Raw genomic sequence first — 18,513 nt, 5'->3', positions numbered from 1 at the left:
GAAAGATAAAAGTTAACACCTGGAGCAAATTCCAAATTGTTTCTGAATCTGAATAGCAAGCAGTCAAAAAAATTTCTAGATTTGAGCTCAAAACATCTTTGTTTTATTTTTCTTTTTTTCAAAACATCTTTAGATGATGGAGTGAGGAGGCAGTTTCAATCTGTTGGATTTTCCTTGTTTGTAGTTTGAATGATTTTGATGACATCATTGAATATTCTGGTGAACTCTGAGTGGCCTGAAACAGAAGTAGGCACGAAGGTTGTCTGTACATGATTTGTTGTGGTGATTTCTTTGAATCTTCTATCAAGTTGTCTGGCTTTAGGTTGTAGAAATTGAGGAAAAGGGCAATTTTAGTTTTTATTCCAAGTCTGAAGCGTAAGAGAAAATTGGAAGTGTTAGGTTGGAAAGTTGTAGCCAGATATTGGAGGGAACTAGAAGAATTCAGGATCCAGTCCAGTTTACAGAAAGATAAAAAAACCTCAAAGATAATGAACAGGACTAGAATCTGATAACAGGTACACTATAGTGTTCTACTGAAACATAATTTTTCTCTCTATAGTCACTTCATTTTTACCAAAGATAATCACAGTAAGACTAACTTATTTGTAAAATGAATCTGGTCCCATCAAATTCAGCTTGTTATTTACATAACAGTGCAGCAGAATAGTTATTTTATGTACATTTTAAAAAATGGTATTCAAGTCCAAGCTTTGGTAATCCAACGGTCTTTGTTGGCTCCACAGATCCAACGTTAGTTTCTTAAAAAATGCCTGGTGGTAGGAAATCTCAGATTGGATATTTAAACACCCTTTTAGGCCAAGAAGTCAAGCCAATGAGTTGTCCAATTGTGTTCTGTTACAAAGAAACAAATTCTGATGGAATTTATGCAAATACCTACACTGCCATGAAAATAAGAATACTTAATAAGAGGGCTGTTTTGTTTTGTTTTTAATTTTGGAGGGATCAGGTAGAGAGAACAAGGTAAATGTTTAATATTTGTTTTTGTTTTGTTTTGTTTTAAATGTTTAATTTTTATTCACAAAAGTTTACCACATTGTTATGTTATATAGTAGTATTTTATTTTATTTTATTTTATTTTATTTTATTTTATTTTAAGAGAGAGACAGGGAAGAGAGGTAGAAGAGAGAGAATCTTAGTTAAGTTCCACACTCAGCGCAGAGCCTGACACAGGGCTCCATCCCAAGACCCTGGGATCATGACCTGAGCCAAAATCAGGAGTCAGATGCTTAGCCGACTGAGCCACCCAGGCACCCCAGTTATATAGTAGTTTAAAAGAAAAGAGAAAGGGGTTCTTCAAATTTGGAAAGCAAAACAGTAAAGAATGAGCAATGCTTCAAACAATGTGATAAAAATTATAATCATCTCCATTAGTTGGTTTTGTCCCATATAATCAATTCTACTTTTCTTGCCCTTGGGTTAGCAGTTTTATGAATCAATCAGTTTCTACATTAGCATGCTAGAAATTCTTACCCAGTTAAGTGGTATGATCTTCAAGTTATCAGAAACTTGTACTCTAGAGTATTTGTCAGGGTCTTTTCCATGAATCTCCTTGAAGACAAAGCATTTTAGCCTGTAGGTAGTTGTAAATGCTCTCATAGATGATTCACTGTATATTAATAGCTGTTTGTAAATGACAAGAGACAAAAAGAGCCATTGTTACAGTTCACTATGAAAAAATGATGTGATTGACAGGTAAGTTTGGCTATTTTGGGGGTATATGACATTTAAAAATAATTAGACTACGATGACATTGCATATCAGATTCCTAGGAATTCCATGCAATTTCTGGAATACTTATATTAATAACATGTATCCATACAAATACAACCTAAGAAGGTTAAGCATCACTTTTACTTGATAATGTTTTCAATGTAATCTCACATTTAAAAAGTCTATAGTTTAATGTCTCCCTTTTTGTAAGAAGAGAAAAAAGCTTTGAGATTTTTCAGGAACCTTGAAAGTTAGTTCAAAGTCAAAAAGACTGCATTTAGAATTTGATTTTGTGAAGTTTGTAAAAAATGTCGAAAGCTTTAAAACACTTGATTAAACAGGATCACTAGTCATTGTGAAATAATACTTAGTCATCTATTTAACCAAAGAGACAAAAAAGATTTCAAAAGCAAATATAGAAAGTACATAGTTATAAAAAAAAAAAAAACCTTACCTCTTTTATATATTGAAAAGATTAAGCAGTCAAAAACCTGATAAAGACAAAGTGAAACACAGGAAATGATTTTCATAAGGTACAGAATCTTTGTTTCCTAGACAAAATACACAAAGGTAAAGAAAAACCTTTCATAATCCCTTATTAAGAGTGACTAACATAGGGCGCCTGGGTGGCTTAGTCGGTTGAGCATCCGACTTTCGCTTAGGTCATGATCTCGCAGTTCATGGGTTCCAGCCCCCCGTCTGGCTCTGCTGACTGCCAGCTCAGAGCCTGGAGCCTATTTCAGAGTCTGTGTCTCCCTCTCTCTCTGACCCTCCCCTGCTCATGCTGTCTCTCTCTCTCTCTCTCTTAGAAATAAATAAAAATATTAAAAAAAAAAAAAAGAGTGACTAACAACCTAAGAAACTTTGTTCTTTTAACAGAGAAAATTAAACTGTGGTTTTGTGTCAGTATATTATTCAGCTCAGTTTTGGAAATCTTTATAAATAAATCCATTGAATTTTAGCTAATTTTGACCATGCAACATGAAATTTCTTCACAATTTTTCTGTAACTTTCTGTATCCATTTAGATTTTTGTTTTATTCCTTTTTCTTTTTCATTTTACTTTAAGACAAAATTACTGTTTTCCCTTAATAAAAACACATCCTATATTTTTTGCTTACTCTTCATATAAAAAACACATCCCATTCTCCTCTCATACTTTATATACAAAGATGTTTTCTTTCATTCTTGTTTTTAGGTGGCTTATTTTTATATATCAATTATAAGCTTTAACCATTATAATCTTTTTTTAACCATTATTAACCTTTATTTTCCAGTGAAAACTAGTAAACAAGCAGTTGGGAACTGTCTGGCATATATCAGCATCCTATAGTAGATTAGCAAATTTATGAATATTTAATAATAAAAAATATACTTTTTAGAGATGTGCTTCTTTATAGTACATTTTTTTAATGTGGGAAAGGCCACATTAAAATAGATCCAAATATCTTTTGTCTTTGTAAAAAATAAGCAGTCAAAAGTAAATAAACTTAAACATATGTTTAGCAGTTAATGTTTCAGTAACATTAGCTTATTATTGGAAATGACCTACATATTTAACAAATACCCATCATCTAATTTAATCTATTTAACTCATTTTTAATAATTATACTTGTATTAAACTTTAAACACCTAACTAGCATCTTAACAATTTTAACCTTTTTTAAAGTTTATTTATTTATTTTGAGAGAGAGAGAGAGAAAGACAGAGAGAGTGAGCAGGGAAGGGACAGAAGGAGAGAGAAAGAAAGAGAATCCAAAGCAGGCTCCTCACAGTCAGCCCAGAGCCCAACACAGGACTTGAACCCACAAACCATGAGATCATGACCTGAGCCAAAATCAAGAGTCAGAACCTTAACCGACTGAGCCATCCATACCCCTAAACTATTTCTGAAGCTTCTATAATTCAAGATTATCCAGATCATATGAACTTGAAAAGCATTTCAGTTAGTTTATATTTCTGAGAGTTTTAAGAATCCTTAACTCATATAAGTACTTATTTTTCCTTAAGCCAATTAAATAGAGCTCTTTTTGAAAATTACATATACATAACATACATACATATACATTAATATAAGGACAGTTGTAAACAGAGATCTGTAGCTTTCATTTAAAAATTTCAGCTGTGTGTCAGGTATAACAATACAAAACTCAAAGGAATAGCTGAACCCAAATTGTTTTTCTGGCTGATGGGATAAATTAAGATTATTTGCTGAAATGACTTGAGCTTTTACCACAAATTTTTCATTTGCTGTAAGAATTCTTTAGAGAAGCTATTTTTGGAGTCATTTTGTCTTTTAGAAGCTTTGGCATACCAGCCAATGAATGCATTTATTGCCTTTAAGAAATTTGGGATCCTCTTTTTTTAAAGGTGCCCCCATGTTGGGCTATTTTATCTTAGTTAAAGATTTTCCCAAAGTGGTCACTGCAGTTCCATTGATTCTTTGTAATATTTACCCATTTCTCTAAAAAGGTATAAGATCATTGGGGCACCTGGGTGGCTCAGTTGGTTGAGCATCTGACTTCGGCTCAGATCATGATCTCATGGTTCATGGGTTCAAGCCCCGCATCAGGTTCTGTGCTGACAGCTAGCTCAGATCCTGGAACCTGTTTCAGATTCTGTCTCCCTCTCTCTCTGACCCTCCCCTGCTCACACTATCTCTCTCTCAGAAATAAATAAAAACATTTTTTTAAAAATTTAAAAAATAATAAAGTAAAATAAATAAAAAGGTATAAGATCCTGGTCTGAGCTTTGGACCAGATGGAATCCATCTTTGCCTTAGAATCCCTAAGAAAACTTAATTAGCATGGGTTTGACAGTTATTCCAAAATAGAAGGAATCACACATTCCTCCCTCTTTTGAACAGAATAGCATGACTTACTGAAAAGTTTCAACAAGCATTGCTCAGTAAAATCAGATAAATCAACACAAAAGGAGTGGAGTTTAGATATAAGGAAGATTTTCCCTGGAATTCCATGGTTGGTAGTGCGCAGTGGTCTCCATGGGTTTTGGCACCTAGTTACTCACTGGCCTTGGAGCTCATCAAGGGTCATCCCTGGATCCCACTTTTGACACCAAAAACTTTCAAAAGAAAATTCAGAAATGTTTAGTTGATATAAATGTTTTACTGAGTGAGAAACAAACTGTTAGTGTACAGGGAGACTTCAAACCAAAAAAGGTTAGACTCTCAAGGCATGTGATCATAGGAGAGCTCATAAAGTGAGAATGAGGAAGTTGTTTAATCTTTACAATGATTGGTTATTACAAGGAGAGTTTACACAGTATGGAAGTTTCTCAAAAAAATAAAAATAGGATTACGGGATGATCCAATAATTTCACTACTGGGTATTTATGCAAGGAATACAAAAACACTAATTCAAAAAGATATATACAGCCTTCTGTTTATTGCAACACTATTTACAATAGCCAAATTATGGAAGCAAACCAAGTGTCTATTGAGAGGTGAATAAATAAAGAAGATGTGACACACACATACACACACACACACACACACACACACACACACACAGGAATATTATTCAGCCGTGAAAAAAAGAATGAAATCTTGCCATGTGCAACAAGATGAAGCCAAAAAATATAATGCTATGTGAAAGAAGTCAGAGAAAGAGAAATACCCTATCATTTCACTCATATGTAATTTAATGAGCAAAACGAACAAGCAAAGTAAAAGAGAGAGGGAGAGAGACAAACAATGAATCAGACTCTTAACAGACTCTTAACAAGTTTGTATACAGAACAAACTGACATTTATCAGAGGGGAGGTGGGTGGAGGGATGGATGAAATAGGTAATGGGGATTAAAGAGTGAACTTATGATAGCACTGAGCAATGTATAGAATTATTGAATCATTATATTGTATACTTGAAACTGATATTACACTATATGTTATGTATACTGGAATTTTAAAAAAAATTTTTTTTAAATGGGAGTTTACAGGGGCGCCTGGGTGGTTCAGTTGGTTAAGTGTCCGACTTCGGCTCAGGTCATGATCTCATGGTTTTTGGGTTCGAGCCCCACTTGGGCTCTGTGCTGACAGCTAGCTCAAAGCCTGGAGCCTGTTTCAGATTCTGTGCCTCCCTCTCTCTCTGACCCTCCCCTGCTCACGCTGTCTCACTCTCAGAAATAAATAAAACATTAAAAAAAATTTTTTTAAATGGGAATTTACATATATCAGGGGATTGGTTAAAAGTGATCCTTTATACTATTTTAGAAAGGTGATGTAAGTTTTATTTATGATTATCAGAGACAGTTACAAGAAATAACCTAGGTTAAGTTTCTCTTAAATTAATGATGTAAGGGGGTGCCTGGGTGGCTCAGTCGGCTAAGCGGCCGACTTCAGCTTAAGGCATGATCTCATGGTTCATGGGTTCGAGCCCCGCATCAGGCTCTGTGCTGACAGCTAGCTCAGAGCCTGGAGCCTGCTTCAGATTCTGTCTCCCTCTCTTTCTGCCCCTCTCCTGCTCACACTCTGTGTATCTCTCTCTCAAAAATAAACGCTAAAAATTTTTAAACAATAATAATGATGTAAGCTAGATTAAGTTTCACTTACATGACCTGACTGGTTTTATCTGCTTGAGGAATTTTTAAGCCTGGTGTCCATGTTATTTTAAAACTAGTAAGTAATAAACATCACTAAGTGTTATTTATTGTTATTAATTATTTCACTGGGATAGATGCTGAAACTTGTAGTTACAATAGCAATTACTTCTCTCTGGGAGCTTCAGTACGTTAATATTGCATAAAAAAATATTGCCATGCAAAACTTGAGGCTGAGGAGAACAATTATCTGCTGAATGCTTTTGAAATCCATGCTTTTGAAGTGACATTTACATTATATCTCATAAACTTCTGGCCCTCAGTCCACAGTCACTTTTTAGTTTTTGGGTTTTTTTTTAAATTTTTTAGAAGTTTAGTTTTGAGAGAGACAGAGTACGAGAGGGGAAGGGGCAAAGAGAGAAGGAGACACACAATTTAGAGCAGGCTCCAGGCTCTGAGCTGTCAGCACAGAGCCTGACTTGGGGCCCAAACTCACAAAATCATGATCTCAGCTGAAATTGGATGCTTAACCAACTAAACCACACAGGTGCTCCTCATGGTCACTTTGTGTAAAAGAGAACTCTGTTGATTCCCTTTTGTGTAACTCAGGTTGTATAGAGTCCTGTGAAAAGTATTTTGCTTTCATTCTTGGCTTTAACTTTACACCTGATCCAAATAAGAGTTTCTCTCTGTCAGTAAAGACAGAGAAATAGTTAAGAGTGCAAGTTAGAAAGACAGATGAAAGCCTAGCTATCCTCCTGTCTTTTAATTCCTGCCTTTATATTGAAGGTTTGCTGAGGCATCCATATAAATGATCCTCTGAACTTCTGTGGCCAGAATCAAGTCTTTTATCTCTTCATAGCCACAGTTTCTTATTTTTAGGAGCTGCTCAATATTCAGTAAGCATATATTTGGCATATGACACATTATGCTGATGGTTTTGACAAATATCTAGCATAAAGAAGGTACAGTTTTATGGGACTAGCATATGCAAGTATATAAATAACTATAATATAGGTAGAATAATAGCACAGAAGGGAGATTAACGAAGTATTTTGTAATTTCTGATGAGGAAAAGAATATACAAGACTAGGAGAAGTCTTTGTAAAGAGGGTTGTATTTGAAGGTTGGTAGCATCTGACATTTGCAAATGGGAGGAAAAGCATCTAAGAAGGAGAGGAATGATAAGGGCAAAGCCTTGACAAGCAGGAGTTAGAAATACATGAGAAGATCAGAAAGTAGTATTTCAATTTGGCCAGAGAATACAATGTGGATAGCAGAGTAGGGAAACATAAAGCCAATAATTAGGAGTAGAACTTTGGGGACCGGAATGATATAAGACTGCTTAATTTTGTAGCAGTAGGGGTCTATAAAAGGTTTTGGAACTGCACTGGGTGTAAAGAGAGATTTGCATTAGGGACAAGTTGGGAATAAAGAGACAATTAGGAAACTGTTGCAAACTCTTGGAAAGAGGTAAGGAGTGCCCAAACTAGGACACATGTATGAAGATGGTCATTGCAGAATTCCACGGTGGAGAATTTGAATGTCTATCAGTGGGAGAGGTGCCATCAAGTATTATGCAGCTGTTAGGAAAGTGAAGAGTAGATGAATATATACTCAAATCGATGGAACTTACAACGTAGTGCTTAGTGAGAAAAGAGGAAAAAGAATAAAACATGTTAAGAAAAATTATCTAGGGGCCCCTGGGTGGCTCAGTCAGTTGAGTGTCAGACTTCGGCTCAGGCCATGATCTCACCATTTGTGAGTTCGAGCCCCACATCAGGCTCTCTGCTGTCCGCACAGAGCCTGCTTCACATCCTCTGTCCCCACCTCTCTCTGCCCCTCCCCCACTTGCTCTCTTTTTCTCTCCAGATATAAAAGAAAAGAAAAATCATCTAGAACTTGAAAGTAAACCAAAAAGATGACCACATGACCTTCATTGTCATACTAGGGTGTGGTCCCCCGTGTAAGGGTCCATATATGCCTTGAGAATCCTATTTGCTAATCCTTTTGGGACAAGGTATGTTCAGGCTGGCAGTTGGTCAGCAGTAAGCTATTTCTGGGTTGTAACAAGGTAAGGAGCTTGATCCAGAATAGCAATCAACGTTTTTACTGAGTGCACTGTTTGTCCACAGGATCGGACTTCACCATGAAGGAAACTGCTTGGTGACATCCTTGCATGAGCTCCTAATCTCACTGACTAGCACTATGAACAGCACTGCCTTAGAGAATCCTTTGGGTCTGGGATGTGTTGAATAGTTTTGGATAGAAGGACCTAGGAAAGAGAAAAAGCAAAAATTACTCTAAAGTTTTCAGCTTTGTTGACCAGGAGAATGGTGATATCTTTACATAATAGTGGAGAAGTAGGTATCTTATGGGGAATACATGGCACAGGCTGCACAGCTGAGCTCAGGGACCCTCAAGGGCTGAGATGAAAAAGACTGAGGAAGAGACATGGGGAGAAAAAAGGAAACACTTAATATATATATAGCTGAAATCTGCATAAAGGAAAATACAAGGGGAGTGACTATCAGGGTAGAATTTGATTTTACCTGTCTTACATATAAACAAATACATTTTTAGTCTGGTCTTGTTTCATGGACACAAGTGAACAAAGGCTCCTGGGTCAAAGACACAAAGGACTTTATTATTCATTGCACAGCAAACAGCTCGAGCATGCATTCGCATGTTTATGTCACTTCCTCTTGACTTCCAAGATGCTCATGGGCAACACAAAAGACTCAGATGGATGCCAACACAAACAATGGGTTGCATTCCAGGAAGGCAACACAGCCCAAACGAATGTCTACTCAAGCAATGAGTTGCATTACAGGAAAGAAACACTGAATTTGGGGACTCTGCCGATGTATAGTAAGCAGTAAGCAACTTCTTTGTCCTGGAGGGAGACATTACTTTATGACACAGGGCTGCTCATTATAAACACAACCCTGTGAATGGCCCAGATAAAGCATATCAGGGCTGTGTATTCTTGTCATTCCCAGCAAGACAGGTAAGATGATGAAAAACCCGTAAAGGACTGCCTTTCGTAACATTCCACTTTTTGGTCCTACCGTCTTGGCCTCTGACAAGTTATCACATGACTAAGACACTTTTTCAGCCACAGTGATTATTGATCAGCAGAGGCTAAGACCAAATGCATTCAATTTATATCATACACCATTTAACAGAGGCTATTAATAGAACTCCAAGAAGCAAGGTGAGGTTAACCTGCAATATTGACCTTTGCTGTGCCCTCAGGAGCCCAGATTCATCTGTGAGTAAATCCTAAGGGAAACCAGTAGGTCTTAGACAGCCAAGATGTAGTGTAAGCCCGGGATAGTATCCATTATGAACTGCACAAGGAAATTGAAGCTTACCTGTTAATAGTTAGTGATATTGTCAGTAATTACAGGGATAGTAGATGGGCCAAAAAGAAACCCTCAACCTAACTGAGAGATATTCCATGGCCTATTCTTCTATACATATAACTATATAAACCAAAGAGACACAGGCCACTCTAGTCTGGATTTACTGTTAAACTTGATTTAGATCACTATGACATTGTTTTGCTTCTGCCATATGGGCAGTGTCACTGACACTTGTAATACACAGAAGTTCAAGGCCATTCATATACATGCACATTTTTCTGTTATAGCACATGGACTGGGATAAGAAACCCAGCATCAGGTCAGATTGACAGCTAGCTACAGCTGCTGCTTGCCTCAGGTAGATCATAAAATATCTTTGGCTGGAGGTGAAGGAAGCAACAATGTTTTAAAAAATGGTATTTTGGATGAGAGCACAGATTGCTGTAAATGTGGAGAGCATTTGCTACCAGATTTCAAGGAATCTCCTCATACCCCCGGACCTGGTCCACAGAACCTTTCTTCTTCCTCTTCCATAATACTAGGTTTCCCATCAGGATCCAATTCTCATCACAATATTGTTAGATCTAGGATATGATTTTACTTGATTAGACTCTTACTGTTTCATGGATACTGGCAGAAGATAGAGGATTTCTGGGCTGGAGACAAAGACTTTGTTACAGCACAGTGAGCAGCACACGCAGTTTGCCTCTTTTGCCCTTCTCCCCCAAATCCCATGAGGGTGACACAGAGGGCTTAGATGGATACCTGCATAGAGGGGATATTACAGGCGGGAAAAAAAACACAAAACACTGAGCTTGTGTGATACAATTTTATAACAAGCAATAAGCAAACTTGTCCTTTGTCTTGGTGGGAGATGATACCTCATCTCTCAGGATTGTTTGCTGCAAACACAACCCACCTGAGAAATGGTTCAAATAAAGAGCAATTGGGACTTTACATTCATACATACCTATGGAAGTATGAAAAACTTAACAGTGACCACAAGCCAGAGGTAGGGAAACTATCTCACCTCAATTTTTAACACAATTTAGCAAATTTATGTATTTTTAAAAACACATGAGTCTGTCTCTCTCTTTCCCTCTCTCTCTCCCTCTCTCTCTCTCACACACACACACACACACACACACACACACACGCATTTCTTTCCAAGAATTGTAGAATCAATGGAGATAGAAAGACCTTTTACTGAGTAAGCAAACTTAAAGTGAACAGTTTATTTTAAAAGCACCCAAGTACATATTTGAAAGAAAAGGAATCACCGTATTTCTTATTAATGGGATACAGGTATTTGTTAAATGGATGTGAACATTGGATGATATTTGGAAGACTTACAAAAAGGCAGCATGAGAAGCTCTAAGAATAAGCTCCCCAGTAAAATAAGCATAAAAGTTGAAAATAATAAAACACTGCCTAAGGTCTCTAGAAATCCTCCTAAGGGCATACAGCAAATGAAGAAACATTCATTCAAGATAATCTTTTAAAACCCGGTAAGAATAAGAGTCTAGCATTTGAACTGTACCTCCACTCCAGGTGGGTATGGCCAAGGTGTTGAGGCTACCTCTCTCCCCAGCTCCTACTCAAAGCCTTCAGTATTTTCCTGGGAAGGTCAGGATGCCAGCATTTCTCATCACACTCCTCCCCAGATACTTGTGCACAGGCTAAATTATGGGTGAATATGGTCTGTGGTTGGAGGATTGCTACCTCCACCCAGCCCCCACTTATCAGACATCTCATTCATGGGTGGCAACTACCCAGCACCCGCTCTGAAAGTAGGGGTTTCACTCAGAGAGAAGCACATCATCAACCTTGTTCCCAGTTCTGAAATTGCAGTTTAGAGATTTTTTTCCAGGAAGAAAGACAGGCTGCAAAACACACAACTCCAAGCTCTCAAGAAAATGACTTTATTTGAAACAGAGTGTGGGGGAAGTTCAAATAAAAGTAAGTAGTACAAAGACTCTGACAGCTTCATGTGAGATGCAAGCTAAACCATAGGCCAGGAAGTTTACCAGAGATGCAAGTTAAACCATAGGCCAGGAAGTTTACCAGAGAGAACCAGGGAAAGGAACATCTAAGAAGAGCATGCCTGGTGTCAGAACAAGCCTTAAATACTGACCTCTGAAACTAATCCTACAAAGAAGTCCAAAATGAATTGGATGACATTATGGAGCAATTTTTACCCCATGCATTGTTGAATACATTAGAGCAATCGATCTGTAATGAGTGAAGGCTGACAGCTAGGTGTGATACCAATACAGACTTAACAGAATAATCAGAGAAAGGAACAGTCAAGAGAGCCCTGCTACAATCACTGACATCCCAGCGCAACAATGCTTATGTCCAAGCTGTGCCCACTAAGAAGCAAATCAGAAGTTGCATAGGGTGAGGGAAATAGACTTAGTCAAGCCATGTCACTAAACAAACAGGTAAATAATTACAAATCTGTGGCATCAATATTTAGAGTTACTGTATTATATTATCTAGACTATGCTATTTTCAAAAAAAAATTACAAGACAAACAGAAACTGTGACCCATACACAGAGAAAAAATTGGCAACAGAAACTGTCTTAGAGAGGACCCAGATGTTGGATTTAGTGAAGGCTTCCGAGAAAGTATTATAAATGTGTTCAAAAAACTAAGGGAAGTCCTATTAAGAAGTAAAGGAGAAAACTGCTTGGCAGTTCCTCAAGAAGTTAAACATAGAATTACCATATTACCCAACTTCCACTCCAACTTCCACTCCTAGGTATATACCTAATAGAACTGAAACTAGGTACTCAAACAAATACTTGTACACATATGTTCATAGTAACAGTATTCACAAAGCTAAAAAGTGGAAACGACTAAATAAATGTCCATCACCAATAAATCAATAAACAAAATGTGGTTCAGTAGAGCACGGGACTCTCAATCTTGGGTTGTAAAATCAAGTCCCACATTGGGTGTAGAGAGTGCTTAAAAATAAAATCTTAAAAAAAAGCAATCCCTATCAAAATAACACCAGCATACTTCACAGAGCTAGAACAAACTCCTAAAATTTGCATGCAATCAGAAAAGACCCAAATAGCCGAAGCAATCTTGAAAAAGAAAACCAAAGCTGGAGGCATCACAATCCCAGACTTTAAGATGTATTTACAAAGCTGTAATCATCAAGACAGTATGGTACTGGCACAAAAACAGACACTCAGATCAATGGAACAGAATAGAAAACCCAAAAATGTACCCATAAATATATGACCAACTAATCTTTGACAAAGCAGGAGAGAATATCCAATGGAATAAAGACAGTCTCTTCAGCAAATGGTGGTGGGGAAACTGGACCACTTTCTTACACCACACACAAAAATAAACTCAAAATGGGTGAAAGATCTAAACGTAAAGTAGGAAGCCATCAAAATCCTTGAGGAGAAAGAAAACAGGCAAAAACCTCTTTGACCTCAGCCACAGCAGTTTGTTACTCAACATGTCTCTGGAGCCAAGGGAAACAAAAGCATAAATGAACTATTGGGACCTCATCAAAATAAAAAAAAGTCTGCACAGTGAAGGAAACAATCAGCCAAACTAAAAGGCAACCGATGGAATGGGAGAAGATATTTGCAAATGACAGATAAAGGGTTAGTATCTAAAATCTGTAAAGAACATATCAAATGCAACACCCAAAAAAACAAATAATCCAGTGAAGAAATGGGCAAAAGACATGAATAGACACTTCTCCAAAAAAGACATCCATTTGGCCAGACACATGAAAAAATGCTCAACATCACTTATCATCAGGGAAATACAAATCAAAACCACAATGAGATACCACCTCACACCTGTCTGAATGGCTAACATTTACAACTTAGGCAACAACAGATGTTGACAAGGTTGCAGAGAAAAAGGGTCTCTTTTGCATTGCTGGTGGGAATGCAAACTGGTGTGGCCATTCTGGAAAACAGTATGGAGGTTCCTCAAAAAATTGAAAATAGATCCCATGACCCAGCAATTGCACTGTTAGGTATTTACTCAAGGGATATAGGTATGCTATTTCAAAAGGACATATGCACCCCAATGTGTCGAGCAGCACTGTCGACAATAGCTGAAGTATGGAAAGAGCCTAAACATCCATCGACAGATGAATGGATAAAGAAGATGTGTATATACATACAATGGAGCATTACTCGACAATCAAAAAAGAATGAAATCTTGCCATTTGCAAGTACGTGGATGGAACTAGAGGGTATTATGCTAAGTGAAATTAGTCAGAGAAAGACAAATATATGATTTCATTCATATGAGGACTTTAAGATACAAAACAGATGAATATAAGGGAAGGGAAGCAAAAATAATATAAGGACAGGGAGGGGGACAAAACATAAGAAACTCTTAAATATAGAGAACAAACAGAGGGTTGCTGGAGAGGTCGTGGGAGGGGGGATGGGCTAAATGGGTAAGGGGCATTAAGGAATTTACTCCTGAAATCACTGTTGCACTATCTGCTAACTAACTTGGATGTAAATTAAAAACTAAATTATAAAAAAGAAAAGAAACAAAGGTACCATAAAACAACAACAACAAAACGAGAGAACTGCAGGGGACAATCTTTCTAGACAAGGCAGTTGAGGAGAAGGGAGCTACTGAAGAGCGGGTTGGCTTGGTGTATACACACACCTCAGAAACAGCTGCTTTTAGAAGACTGTTTCCCAGATGAGATGTTTGGTTTTCACAAGCCAAAGATGTACCGAAGTATAGAGGGCTGCTGTATTTACAGAGCTAGGTCTTCCAGTTCTTGACTCACTGACAGTGAACGCTACGAAGAGGACTTCCAGAGCTGTTTGGGGTTGCATGAGACTCATTCAGGAAACATCTGTAATTTTTGTGTCCTGCTTGTGAAAAAATGATTTAAAAAAGCAAAACTGAATCATGTGGTAGATGCAAGGGCAGGACCCAGTCTGAAGACAACATTGAAACCAAAGAAAGTGAAAACTCTATCTGGACACAGGATAGAAAGCAACCAGATCTGTAAACCTCAGAAAGAATTTCAACATCACGATTCTGATGCTCACATTACCACCTCAAGTGCCTCCCGTGCTCAATCTCTTTGTTATTGTAACCAGTCAGATAATGGCCCAGATACAGAGATGGCTCCAGCTCTAACAGAACGTTGGTTTTTTCCTTTTTAGATTTCACACACTGGAAAAGACAGAACATAAGTTGTGGGATTATCTATAAAGGCCGTTTTGGAGAAGTCCTCATTGACACACACCTATTCAAGCCTTGCTGCAGCAATAAGAAAGCAGCTGCTGAGAAGCCGGAGGAGCAGGGCCCAGAGCCTCTGCCCATCTCCACTCAGGAGTGGTGACTGAGGTTTAGGTAGAAGGGGAACAAAAAATGATTTTAATTTGGGAAGAAAACAAAGCAACAAAACCCTCCTATTTTCACTTGGACACCTGCTATTCTGCCAAAAGACACTTTCTAGAATAGTTTTGAATGGGTTGTTATTTCTCCTCCAGTTCCGCAAACTCTGAAGCCTGTGTCTAGCTGACTAAAAGAAAAAATGTGCACACATTTAAGATGCTGATAATTTCTTAGGAAAGCCGAATGCTGCCGTAATGAGGTCTTGCCAAGGTTCTGATGATGCAAACCTGTACTGCTGAATATTAAACAGGACAGACTAATTTCCCTGGTGCAAATACTTTGAAGGTATAATTTTTTTTTATTCCTTTTTTTAATGTTTATTTTTGAGAGAGAGCATGAGCGTGAGCAGGGAAGGTACATAGAGAGAGGGGGACAGAGGATCCAAAGCAAGAGGACAGAGGATTCTGCACTGACAGCTGCAAACCTGATGCAGGACTTGAACTCATGAACCATGAGATCATGACCTGAGCTAAAGTCAGATGCTCAACTGACTAAGCCACCCAGGTGCCCTGAAGGAGTAACTTCTAAACATACAGAGAGGTAAATTCAGTGTATATGTTGCATCCTATGTCACCTCCTACTGTATTGATTTTTAAAAACTTTTTTTAATGTTTATATTTGAGAGAGAGAGACAGAGTATGAGTGGGGGAGAGGCAGAGAGAGAGGAAGACGCAGAATCTGAAGCAGGCTCCAGGCTCTGAGCTGTCAGCACAGAGCCCAATGGAGAGCTTGAACTCAACAGTCATGAGATCATGACCTGAGCTGAAGTCGTACACTTAACTGACTGAGCCACCCAGGCGCCCCTCTCCATATTGATTTTTGATAAAGATTTTAATCTATATTGAAACTTCTTTTTTATATTTTATATAAAAATTAAATATATATTTTATATTTTTTATATAAAAATTTTATATTATTTTTTATATAAAAATTAAATATATATTTTATATTTTTTTAAATGTTTATTTTTGAGAGAGAGAGACTGAGCGTGAGTGGGAGAGGGGCAGAGAGAGAGGGAGACACAGAATTGGAAGCAGGCTCCAGGCTCTAAGCTGTCAGCACAGAGCCCAACGCGGGGCTCGAACTCATGAACCATGAGATCGTGACCTGAGCTGAAGTCAGACTGAGCCACCCAGGTGCCCCTATATTGAAACTTCTAAAGCAGAATCAAAGCTTCTCTGGGGAAATACAAGGTTTTAGGATGAGCAATCCTAAATGATTGTACCAAAGCATTATTGCATGGTAGAGACCACATTCTATTAAAAATGTTAAATTTCCAGGGTGCCTGGGTGGCTCAGTCAGTTAAGTGTCTGACTTGATTCTGACTCAGGTCATGATCTCACAGTTTGTGAGTTCGAGCCCCATATCAGACTCCACACTAACAGCACAGAGCCTGCTTAGGATTATTTCTCTCCCTCTCTCTCTCTGCCCCTCCCCCACTCATGTTTTTTCTCTCTCTCTCTCTCTCTGTCTCTCTCTCTCTCTCTCTCTCTCTCTCTCTCACACACACACACACACACACTAAATAAACTTTAAAAATGTTAAATTATCTGAAAAACTGTGCAGGTCTTCAGGATAGGTTATCCTTCACAAAGAAACAAAGGTTAATGCTTCTTGGGGCACATTTCTTAGAGGGCTTGCCTAGTGTGTAAATAATGGACTTTTGTTTGTGTTACATGACTAGTGACTTCACTGAAAATCTGCACAATTCAGTTTTAGCCCTGGATTACTTCAGTTGACCTTTGTGAAGGCTTTGCCTGTGTAGAGTGGTTGTTTGACTTGTTTTAACCTATTAAGGTTTGGGGTTTTTTTTTTTTTCACTCTATATTAAAATAAAATTCTACTAAAACAAAACAACAAAATATGGTATATCCATATAATGAAATATCATTCAGCCAGTAAAAAGGAATGAATTACTGGGGCACCTGAGTGGCTCAGTTGGTTAAGTGTCTGACTCTTGATTTTGGCTCAGGTAATGAACTGGAGATTCGTGGGATCAAGCCCTGCATCAGGCTCTGTGCTGACAGTTAAACAGACACTTAACCAACTGAGCCACCCAGGCACCCCTGAATTGTACACTTTAAATAATTAATTATATTTTATGAATTTCACCTCAGTTTTTAAAAAAAAGTAAAAGAAGGAAAGTATGATGGCAGTGCCTCATAAAATAGTATCAGTAAAGCAATAGCAATTATAATTTTAAAAAATCCTAATGGAAATTCTGAAATTGAAAAAGTACAGTAATTAAAATGGAAGAACTTAAAAATGTTATGCAAAGTAAAAGAAGCCAGTGACAAAAATCCGCATAATACATTATTCCATTTATGTAAATGTGCAGAATACACTAATCTAGAGAAACACAGTAGATTGGTGGGAGATGGAGGAGATTGGCCACTGACAGCTAATGGGTATAAGATTTATTTTTAAAAATGTTCTGGAATTAGACAGTGATGATAAATGCATAACTCTGTGGATGTACTAAAAAAACACCGGGGGTGCCTGGGTGGCTTAGTCCATTAGGATCAGACTTTATTTTTACTCAGGTCATGATCTCCCAGTTGGTGAGTGCGAGCTCCACATCAGGCTTGCTGCCATCAGCGCAGGGCTCACTTCAGATCCTCTGTCCCCTTCTCTCTCTCCATCCCATCCTTTCAGAATCAAGCATTTAAAAATGAATAATAAACTTAACAACCAAGAACATGTTGGGTGGATGGTGGGAGAGGCAATCTGCCATGAACCTGCCGGATGTGCCAAGAATGTAAGGCTTTGACTACTCTTTACCTAGGGCATTTCTCAAATATGTTTTTGCAGCAAATATTGTCTCCTTCCAAAAAAAAAGTAGACTTGCTTCAGTTTACCATAAAAGTTTTAAATCACCCAAGCTTGTTTTTCTCAAGCATTTATCTAGACGCTACCTATTTTACACAGTAGGACTTAGAAGACATGAGGAACCAGCATAAATGTGAAGCTCTGACTACTGCCCTTGTCATGTGCAATAAAGTTCTTTTTCTTTGACTCAGGAATCTCTTCTCTTCTGCTAGCATTCATGAAATGGTAGTAGGCTAACTTGTAAGCTTGAGTGGGAAAAACTCTCAGACTCTGCATAGTTCTTTTTTTTTTTTAAATGTTTTATTCATTTCTAGGAGAGAGAGAGAGAGAGAGAGACAGCGTGAGAAGGGGAGGGTCAGAGAGAGAGGGAGTCACAGACTGAAACAGGCTCCAGGCTCTGAGCTGGCCGTTGGCACAGAGCCCAACGCGGGGCTCAAACTCACGAACCACGAGATCATGACCTAAGTGAAAGTCAGACGCTCAACCGACTAAGCCACCCAGGCGCCCCAGACTCTGCATAGTTCTTGACAATTGCAAACTTCAATTCCAGGTAGTTTTTAAGTCAAAAAGTGAAAACCATGGGTGCCTGGCTGGCTAGGTCTGTAGAGCATGT

The 18,513-nt window shown here is 38.0% G+C and overlaps 1 protein-coding gene, 2 long non-coding RNA genes and 1 pseudogene across 5 annotated transcripts in view; 3 read left to right on the top strand and 1 right to left on the bottom strand.

Annotated features, from left to right (window-relative positions):
- AMN1 (antagonist of mitotic exit network 1 homolog) overlaps positions 1-18,513 on the top strand; it is a 57,961-nt gene that overhangs the window by 3,197 nt on the left and 36,251 nt on the right. The window lies entirely within an intron of this gene.
- Positions 115-11,318, bottom strand: LOC120242151. 2 transcript variants are annotated; one of them, XR_005531022.1, is made up of 3 exons: positions 11,196-11,318; positions 1,492-1,641; positions 115-368 (listed from the first exon to the last, which is right to left on the bottom strand). It is a non-coding gene; the product is annotated as an uncharacterized LOC120242151 (long non-coding RNA). The 2 variants fall into 2 exon arrangements; XR_005531023.1 differs by lacking the exon at positions 11,196-11,318 and adding an exon at positions 2,186-2,220.
- On the top strand, positions 8,313-16,783 carry LOC120242152. The gene is made up of 4 exons (XR_005531024.1): positions 8,313-8,324; positions 10,336-10,339; positions 11,058-11,064; positions 16,667-16,783. It is a non-coding gene; the product is annotated as an uncharacterized LOC120242152 (long non-coding RNA).
- On the top strand, positions 14,363-15,205 carry LOC120242150 (annotated as a pseudogene).

Source organism: Hyaena hyaena, unplaced genomic scaffold (genome assembly GCF_003009895.1).
Source record: "Hyaena hyaena isolate Hyena2069 unplaced genomic scaffold, ASM300989v1 scaffold_303, whole genome shotgun sequence".
Taxonomy (NCBI): domain Eukaryota; kingdom Metazoa; phylum Chordata; class Mammalia; order Carnivora; family Hyaenidae; genus Hyaena; species Hyaena hyaena.
Note: the sequence above shows the minus strand (reverse complement) of the source record. Positions and strands in the feature narration are given on the sequence as shown.